Here is a 10,054-nt window from a genome sequence, read left to right as displayed (position 1 = left end):
TCCACAGCTGGAAACTCCACAACTAGAAACTATACAACTAGAGACTTCGCAATTGTAACTCCGCAACTAGAAACTCCACAACTAGAAACTCAACAACTAGAAACTCCACAACTAGAAATTCCACAACTAGAAATTTCACAACTAGAAACTCTGCAACTAGAAACTTCACAACTAGAAACTCAATAACGAAAAACTCCACAACTAGAAACTGTGCAACTAGAAACTCCACGACTGAGAAACTTCACAACTAGAACCTCCACAATTAGAAACTCCGCAACTAGAAACTCCACAACTAGAAACTTCACAGCTTGAAACTCCACAACTAGAAATTCCACAACTAGAAACTCCACAACTAGAAACTCCGCAACTAGAAACTCCGATTACAAACTGCACAACCAGAGACTCCACAACTACAGACTTCAAAACTAGAAACTGCACAACTAGAAACACCGCAACTAGAAACTCCGCAACTGGAAACTCCAGAACTAGAAACTCCACAGCTAGAAACTCCAGAACTAGAAACTCCACAACTAGAAAATCCGCAACTAGAAACTCCGTTTACAAACTGCACAACTAGAGACTCCACAACTACAGACTCCACAACTAGAGACTCCACAACCAGAAAGTTCGCAACTAGAAACTTTACAACTGGAAACTCCACAACTAGAAACTCCGCAACTAGAAACTCCGCAACTAGAGACTCCGCAACTAGAAACTCCGCGAATAGAAACTCCACAACTAGATACTCTACAACTAGAAACTCCACAACTAGAAACTCATACACTAGTGACTCCATAAGTAGAGACTACCAAACTAGAAACTCTACAACCAGAAACTGCACAACTAGAGACTCCGCAACTAGGAACTGTACAACTAGAGACTCCGCAACTAGAAACTCCACAACTAGAGACTCTGCAACTAGGAACTCCGCAAATAGAAACTCCACATCTAGAAACTCCGCAACTACATACTCCGCAACTAAAGACACCACAACTAGGAACTCTCCAAATAGAGACTCCACAGCTAGAAACTCCGCAACTAGAGACTCCACAACTAGAGACTCTACAACTAGAAACTCCGAAACTAGAAACTCCACAACTAGAAACTCATACACTAGTGACTCCATAAGTAGAGACTACCTAACTAGAAACTCTACAACCAGAAACTGACAACTAGAGACTCCGCAACTAGAAACTGTACAACTAGAAACTCCGCAACTAGAGACTCTGCAACTTGAAACTCCGATTACAAACTGCACAACCAGAGAATCCACAACTACAGACTCCACATCTAGAAACACCGCAACTCCAAACTCCACAACTAGAAACTCCGACTAGAAACTCCAGAACTAGAAACTCCACAGCTTGAAACTCCACAACTAGAAACTCCACAACTAGAGACTCCGCGAATAGAAACTCCACAACTAGATACTCTACAACTAGAAACTCCACAACTAGAAACTCCACTACTAGAAACTCCACAACTAGCTACTCCGCTACTAGAAACTTCAAATCTAGAGACTCCGCATTTGAAACTCCGCAACTAGAAACTCCACAACTAGAGACTCTGCAACTGGAAACTCCGCAACTTGAAACTACACAACTAGAAACTCATTAACGAAAAACTCCACAACTAGAAACTCCACAACTAGAAACTCCACGACTTGAAACTCCACAACTAGAACCTCCACAACTAGAAACTCCACAACTAGAAACTCAACAACTAGAAACTCCACAACTAGAAACTCTGCAACTATAAACTTCACAGCTAGACACTCCGCAACTAGAAACTTCGCAACTAGAAACTCCGCAACTCGATACTCTACAACTAGAAACTCCACGACTAGAAACTCCACAACTAGACGCTCTACAACTAGAAAATCCAACACCAAAACCTCCACAACTTGAGACTCCGCAACTAGAAACTCCACAACTAGAGACTCCGCACTAGAAACTCCACAAATAGAAACTCCACATCTAGAAACTCCGCCACTAGAAACTTCGCAACTAGAGACTCCACAACTAAACTACTTCACAACTAGAGACTCCCAACTAGAAACTCCACAACTAGAAACTCCGACTAGAAACTCCACAACTAGAGACTCCACAACTAAAGACTCGACAACTAGCGACTTCACAACTAGAAACTCCACAGCTGGAAACTCCACAACTAGAAACTATACAACTAGAGACTTCGCAATTGTAACTCCGCAACTAGAAACTCCACAACTAGAAACTCAACAACTAGAAACTCCACAACTAGAAACTCCACAACTAGAAACTCTAATTACAAACTGCAGAACTATAGACTCCACAACTACAGACTTCACAACTAGAGACTCCACAACCAGAAACTCCGCAACTAGAAACTCCATAACTAGACACTTCACAACTAGAAACTCCACAACTAGAGACTTCGCAATTGTAACTCCGCAACTAGAAATTCCACAACTAGAAACTCAACAACTAGAAACTCCACAACTAGAAACTCTGCAACTAGAAACTTCACAGCTAGACAATCCGCAACTAGAAACTTCGCAACTAGAAACTCCGCAACTAGATACTCTACAACTAGAAACTCCACGACTAGAAACTCCACAACTAGACGCTCCACAACTAGAAAATCCAACACCAAAACCTCCACAACTAGAAACTCCACTACTAGAAACTCCACAACTAGAGACTCCACAACTAGAGACTCCATAACTAAAGCTCCACAACAAGAAAACTCTGCAACTAGAGTCTCCACAACTAGAGACTCTGTAACTGAATACTCCGCAACTAGAAACTGCGCAACTAGAGACTCCGCGAATAGAAACTCCACAACAAGATACTCTACAACTAGAAACCCCACAACTAGAAACTCTACAACTACAGACTCTACAACTGGAAACTCCACAACTAGAAACACCATAACTAGAAACTCCACAACTAGAGACTTCACAACGAGAAACTCCACAACTAGAAACACCGCAACTAGAAACTCCACAACTAGAAACTCCACAACTAAAGACTCGACAACTAGCGACTTCACAACTAGAAACTCCACAGCTGGAAACTCCACAACTAGAAACTATACAACTAGAGACTTCGAATTGTAACTCCGCAACTAGAAACTCCACAACTAGAAACTCAAACACTTGAAACTCCACAACTAAATACTCCACAACTAGAAATTCCACAACTAGAAATTTAACAACTAGAAACTCTGCAACTAGAAACTTCACAACTAGAAACTCATTAACGAAAAACTCCCCAACTAGAAACTGCGCAACTAGAAACTCCACGACTGAGAAACTTCACAACTAGAACCTCCATAATTAGAAACTCCGAAACTAGAAACTCCACAACTGGAAACTTCACAGCTTGAAACTCCACAACTAGAAATTCCACAACTAGAAACTCCTCAACTAGAAACTCCGCAACTAGAAACTCCGATTACAAACTGCACAACCAGAGACTCCACAACTACAGACTTCAAAACTAGAGACTGCACAACTAGAAACACCGCAACTAGAAACTCCACAACTAGAAACTCCGACTAGAAACTCCACAACTAGACTCCACAACTAGAGACTCGACAACTAGAGACTCCACAACTAGAAACTCCGCAACTGGAAACTCCAGAACTAGAAACTCCACAGCTAGAAACTCCAGAACTAGAAACTCCACAACTAGAAAATCCGCAACTAGAAACTCCGTTTACAAACTGCACAACTAGAGACTCCACAACTACAGACTCCACAACTAGAGACTCCACAACCAGAAAGTTCGCAACTAGAAACTTTACAACTGGAAACTCCACAACTAGAAACTCCGCAACTAGAAACTCCGCAACTAGAGACTCCGCAACTAGAAACTCCGCGAATAGAAACTCCACAACTAGATACTCTACAACTAGAAACTCCACAACTAGAAACTCATACACTAGTGACTCCATAAGTAGAGACTACCAAACTAGAAACTCTACAACCAGAAACTGCACAACTAGAGACTCCGCAACTAGGAACTGTACAACTAGAAACTCCGCAACTAGAAACTCCGCAACTAGAGACTCTGCAACTAGAAACTCCATGACTTGAAACTCCACAACTAGAACCTCCACAACTAGAAACTCCACAACTAGAAACTCTAATTACAAACTGCAGAACTATAGACTCCACAACTACAGACTTCACAACGTGACACTCCACAACCAGAAACTCCGCAACTAGAAACTCCACAACTGGAAACTCCACAACTAAAAACTCCACAACTAGAGACTTCGCAATTGTAACTCCGCAACTAGAAACTCAACAACTAGAAACTCCACAACTAGGGACTCAAATACTAGAAACTCCACAACTAGAAATTTGACAACTAGAAACTCTGCAACTAGAAAATCCACATGCTACACACTCCTCATTTAGAAACTCCAGAAGTGGAAACTCCGACTTCAACTTCACAACTAGAGACTCCACAGCTAGAAACTCCACAACTGGAGACTCCACAACTAGAGACTGTACAACTAGAATCTCCGAAACTAGAAACTCCACAACTAGAAACTCCAACACTAGTGACTTCATAAGTAGAGACTACCTAACTAGAAACACTACAACCAGAAACTGCACAACTAGAGACTCCGCAACTAGAAACTCTACAACTAGAAACTCCGCAACTAGAAACTCCGCAATTAGAGACTCTGCAACTTGAAACTCCGCAACTTGAAACTCCACAACTAGAAACCTCACACCTGGAAACTCCACAACTGAACAACTTCACAACTAGAGACTCCGCAACTAGAAACTCCACAACTTGAAACTACACAACTAGAAACTCATTAACGAGAAATTCCACAACTAGAAACTCCACAACTAGAAACTCCGCAACTAGAACTCCACGACTAGAAACTCCACAACGAGAACCTCCACAACAAGAAACTCCGCAACTAGAAACTCTAAATACAAACTGCAGAACTATAGACTCCACAACTACAGACTTCACAACTAGAGACTCCACAACCAGAAACTCCGCAACTAGAAACTCCACAACTAGAAACTCCACAACTAGAGACTTCGCAATTGTAACTCCGCAACTAGAAACTCCACAACTAGAAACTCAACAACTAGAAACTCCACAACTAGAAAGTCTGCAACTATAAACTTCACAGCTAGACACTCCGCAACTAGAAACTTCGCAACTAGAAACTCCGCAACTCGATACTCTACAACTAGAAACTCCACGACTAGAAACTCCACAACTAGACGCTCCACAACTAGAAAATCCAACACCAAAACCTCCACAACTTGAGACTCCGCAACTAGAAACTCCACAACTAGAGACTCCGCACTAGAAACTCCACAAATAGAAACTCCACATCTAGAAACTCGGCCACTAGAAACTTCGCAACTAGAGACTCCACAACTAAACTACTTCACAACTAGAGACTCCCAACTAGAAACTCCGCAACTTGAAACTACACAACTAAAAACTCATTACCTAGAAACTCTACAACTAGAAACTCCACAACTAGAAACTCTGCAACTAGAAACTTAACACCTAGAATCTACCCAAGAAATTGCACAATAGATACTCCACAACTAGAAACTCCACAACTAGAAACTCCACAACTAGAAACTCCGCAAGTAGTAACTTTATTTACAAACTACACAACTAGAGACTCCAAAACTACAGACTCTACAACTAGAGACTCCACAACCAGAAACTCCGCAACTAGAAACTCCACAACTGGGAACTCCACAACTACAAACTCCGGAACTAAAAACTCCACAACTAGAAACTGCACTATAGAAACTGCACAACTAGAAACTCCACTACTAGAAACTCCACAACTAGAGACTCCACAACTAGAGACTCTGCAAATAAATACTCCGCAACTAGAAACTCCGCAACTAGAGACTCCGCGAATATAAACTCCTCAACAAGATACTCTGCAACTAGAAACCCCACAACTAGAAACTCTACAACTACAGAATCTACAACTGGAAACTCCACAACTAGAAACTCCATAACTAGAAACTCCACAACTAGAGACTTCACAACGAGAAACTCCACAACTAGAAGCACCGCAACTAGAAACTCCACAACTAGAAACTCCGACTAGAAACTCCACAACTAGAGACTCCACAACTAAAGACTCGACAACTAGCGACTTCACAACTAGAAACTCCACAGCTGGAAACTCCACAACTAGAAACTATACAACTAGAGACTTCGCAATTGTAACTCCGCAACTAGAAACTCCACAACTAGAAACTCAACAACTAGAAACTCCACAACTAAAGACTCCACAACTAGAAATTCCACAACTAGAAATTTCACAACTAGAAACTCTGCAACTAGAAACTTCACAACTAGAAACTCAATAACGAAAAACTCCACAACTAGAAACTGTGCAACTAGAAACTCCACGACTGAGAAACTTCACAACTAGAACCTCCACAATTAGAAACTCCGCAACTAGAAACTCCACAACTAGAAACTTCACAGCTTGAAACTCCACAACTAGAAATTCCACAACTAGAAACTCCACAACTAGAAACTCCGCAACTAGAAACTCCGATTACAAACTGCACAACCAGAGACTCCACAACTACAGACTTCAAAACTAGAAACTGCACAACTAGAAACACCGCAACTAGAAACTCCGCAACTGGAAACTCCAGAACTAGAAACTCCACAGCTAGAAACTCCAGAACTAGAAACTCCACAACTAGAAAATCCGCAACTAGAAACTCCGTTTACAAACTGCACAACTAGAGACTCCACAACTACAGACTCCACAACTAGAGACTCCACAACCAGAAAGTTCGCAACTAGAAACTTTACAACTGGAAACTCCACAACTAGAAACTCCGCAACTAGAAACTCCGCAACTAGAGACTCCGCAACTAGAAACTCCGCGAATAGAAACTCCACAACTAGATACTCTACAACTAGAAACTCCACAACTAGAAACTCATACACTAGTGACTCCATAAGTAGAGACTACCAAACTAGAAACTCTACAACCAGAAACTGCACAACTAGAGACTCCGCAACTAGGAACTGTACAACTAGAAACTCCGCAACTAGAAAGTCCGCAACTAGAGACTCTGCAACTAGAAACTCCACGACTTGAAACTCCACAGCTAGAACCTCCACAACTAGAAACTCCACAACTAGAAACTCTAATTACAAACTGCAGAACTATAGACTCCACAACTACAGACTTCACAACGTGACACTCCACAACCAGAAACTCCGCAACTAGAAACTCCACAACTGGAAACTCCAGAACTAGAAACTCCACAGCTAGAAACTCCAGAACTAGAAACTCCACAACTAGAAAATCCGCAACTAGAAACTCCGTTTACAAACTGCACAACTAGAGACTCCACAACTACAGACTCCACAACTAGAGACTCCACAACCAGAAAGTTCGCAACTAGAAACTTTACAACTGGAAACTCCACAACTAGAAACTCCGCAACTAGAAACTCCGCAACTAGAGACTCCGCAACTAGAAACTCCGCGAATAGAAACTCCACAACTAGATACTCTACAACTAGAAACTCCACAACTAGAAACTCATACACTAGTGACTCCATAAGTAGAGACTACCAAACTAGAAACTCTACAACCAGAAACTGCACAACTAGAGACTCCGCAACTAGGAACTGTACAACTAGAAACTCCGCAACTAGAAAGTCCGCAACTAGAGACTCTGCAACTAGAAACTCCACGACTTGAAACTCCACAGCTAGAACCTCCACAACTAGAAACTCCACAACTAGAAACTCTAATTACAAACTGCAGAACTATAGACTCCACAACTACAGACTTCACAACGTGACACTCCACAACCAGAAACTCCGCAACTAGAAACTCCACAACTGGAAACTCCACAACTAAAAACTCCACAACTAGAGACTTCGCAATTGTAACTCCGCAACTAGAAACTCAACAACTAGAAACTCCACAACTAGGGACTCAAATACTAGAAACTCCACAACTAGAAATTTGACAACTAGAAACTCTGCAACTAGAAAATCCACATGCTACACACTCCTCATTTAGAAACTCCAGAAGTGGAAACTCCGACTTCAACTTCACAACTAGAGACTCCACAACTAGAAACTCCACAACTAAAAATCTACAGCTAGAAACTCCACGACTAGAAACTCCACAACTAGAACCTCCACAACTAGAGACTCCGCAACTAGAAACTCCACAACTAGAGACTCTGCAACTAGGAACTCCGCAAATAGAAACTCCACATTTAGAAACTCCGCAACTAGATACTCCGCAACTAAAGACACCACAACTAGAAACTCTCCAAATAGAGACTCCACAGCTAGAAACTCCACAACTGGAGACTCCACAACTAGAGACTGTACAACTAGAATCTCCGAAACTAGAAACTCCACAACTAGAAACTCCAACACTAGTGACTTCATAAGTAGAGACTACCTAACTAGAAACACTACAACCAGAAACTGCACAACTAGAGACTCCGCAACTAGAAACTCTACAACTAGAAACTCCGCAACTAGAAACTCCGCAATTAGAGACTCTGCAACTTGAAACTCCGCAACTTGAAACTCCACAACTAGAAACCTCACACCTGGAAACTCCACAACTGAACAACTTCACAACTAGAGACTCCGCAACTAGAAACTCCACAACTTGAAACTACACAACTAGAAACTCATTAACGAGAAATTCCACAACTAGAAACTCCACAACTAGAAACTCCGCAACTAGAACTCCACGACTAGAAACTCCACAACTAGAACCTCCACAACAAGAAACTCCGCAACTAGAAACTCTAAATACAAACTGCAGAACTATAGACTCCACAACTACAGACTTCACAACTAGAGACTCCACAACCAGAAACTCCGCAACTAGAAACTCCACAACTAGAAACTCCACAACTAGAGACTTCGCAATTGTAACTCCGCAACTAGAAACTCCACAACTAGAAACTCAACAACTAGAAACTCCACAACTAGAAACTCTGCAACTATAAACTTCACAGCTAGACACTCCGCAACTAGAAACTTCGCAACTAGAAACTCCGCAACTCGATACTCTACAACTAGAAACTCCACGACTAGAAACTCCACAACTAGACGCTCCACAACTAGAAAATCCAACACCAAAACCTCCACAACTTGAGACTCCGCAACTAGAAACTCCACAACTAGAGACTCCGCACTAGAAACTCCACAAATAGAAACTCCACATCTAGAAACTCCGCCACTAGAAACTTCGCAACTAGAGACTCCACAACTAAACTACTTCACAACTAGAGACTCCCAACTAGAAACTCCGCAACTTGAAACTACACAACTAAAAACTCATTACCTAGAAACTCTACAACTAGAAACTCCACAACTAGAAACTCTGCAACTAGAAACTTAACACCTAGAATCTACCCAAGAAATTGCACAATAGATACTCCACAACTAGAAACTCCAAAACTAGAAACTCCACAACTAGAAACTCCGCAAGTAGTAACTTTATTTACAAACTACACAACTAGAGACTCCAAAACTACAGACTCTACAACTAGAGACTCCACAACCAGAAACTCCGCAACTAGAAACTCCACAACTGGGAACTCCACAACTACAATCTCCGGAACTAAAAACTCCACAACTAGAAACTGCACTATAGAAACTGCACAACTAGAAACTCCACTACTAGAAACTCCACAACTAGAGACTCCACAACTAGAGACTCCATAACTAAAGCTCCACAACTAGAAAACTCTGCAACTAGAGTCTCCACAACTAGAGACTCTGCAAATAAATACTCCGCAACTAGAAACTCCGCAACTAGAGACTCCGCGAATATAAACTCCTCAACAAGATACTCTGCAACTAGAAACCCCACAACTAGAAACTCTACAACTACAGAATCTACAACTGGAAACTCCACAACTAGAAACTCCATAACTAGAAACTCCACAACTAGAGACTTCACAACGAGAAACTCCACAACTAGAAGCACCGCAACTAGAAACTCCACAACTAGAAACTCCGACTAGAAACTCCACAACTAGAGAC

Source organism: Rhipicephalus microplus, chromosome 3 (assembly GCF_043290135.1).
Source record: "Rhipicephalus microplus isolate Deutch F79 chromosome 3, USDA_Rmic, whole genome shotgun sequence".
Lineage (NCBI taxonomy): Eukaryota > Metazoa > Arthropoda > Arachnida > Ixodida > Ixodidae > Rhipicephalus > Rhipicephalus microplus.
The sequence above is the reverse complement of the archived record's forward strand: the minus strand, read 5'-3'. Positions refer to the sequence as shown.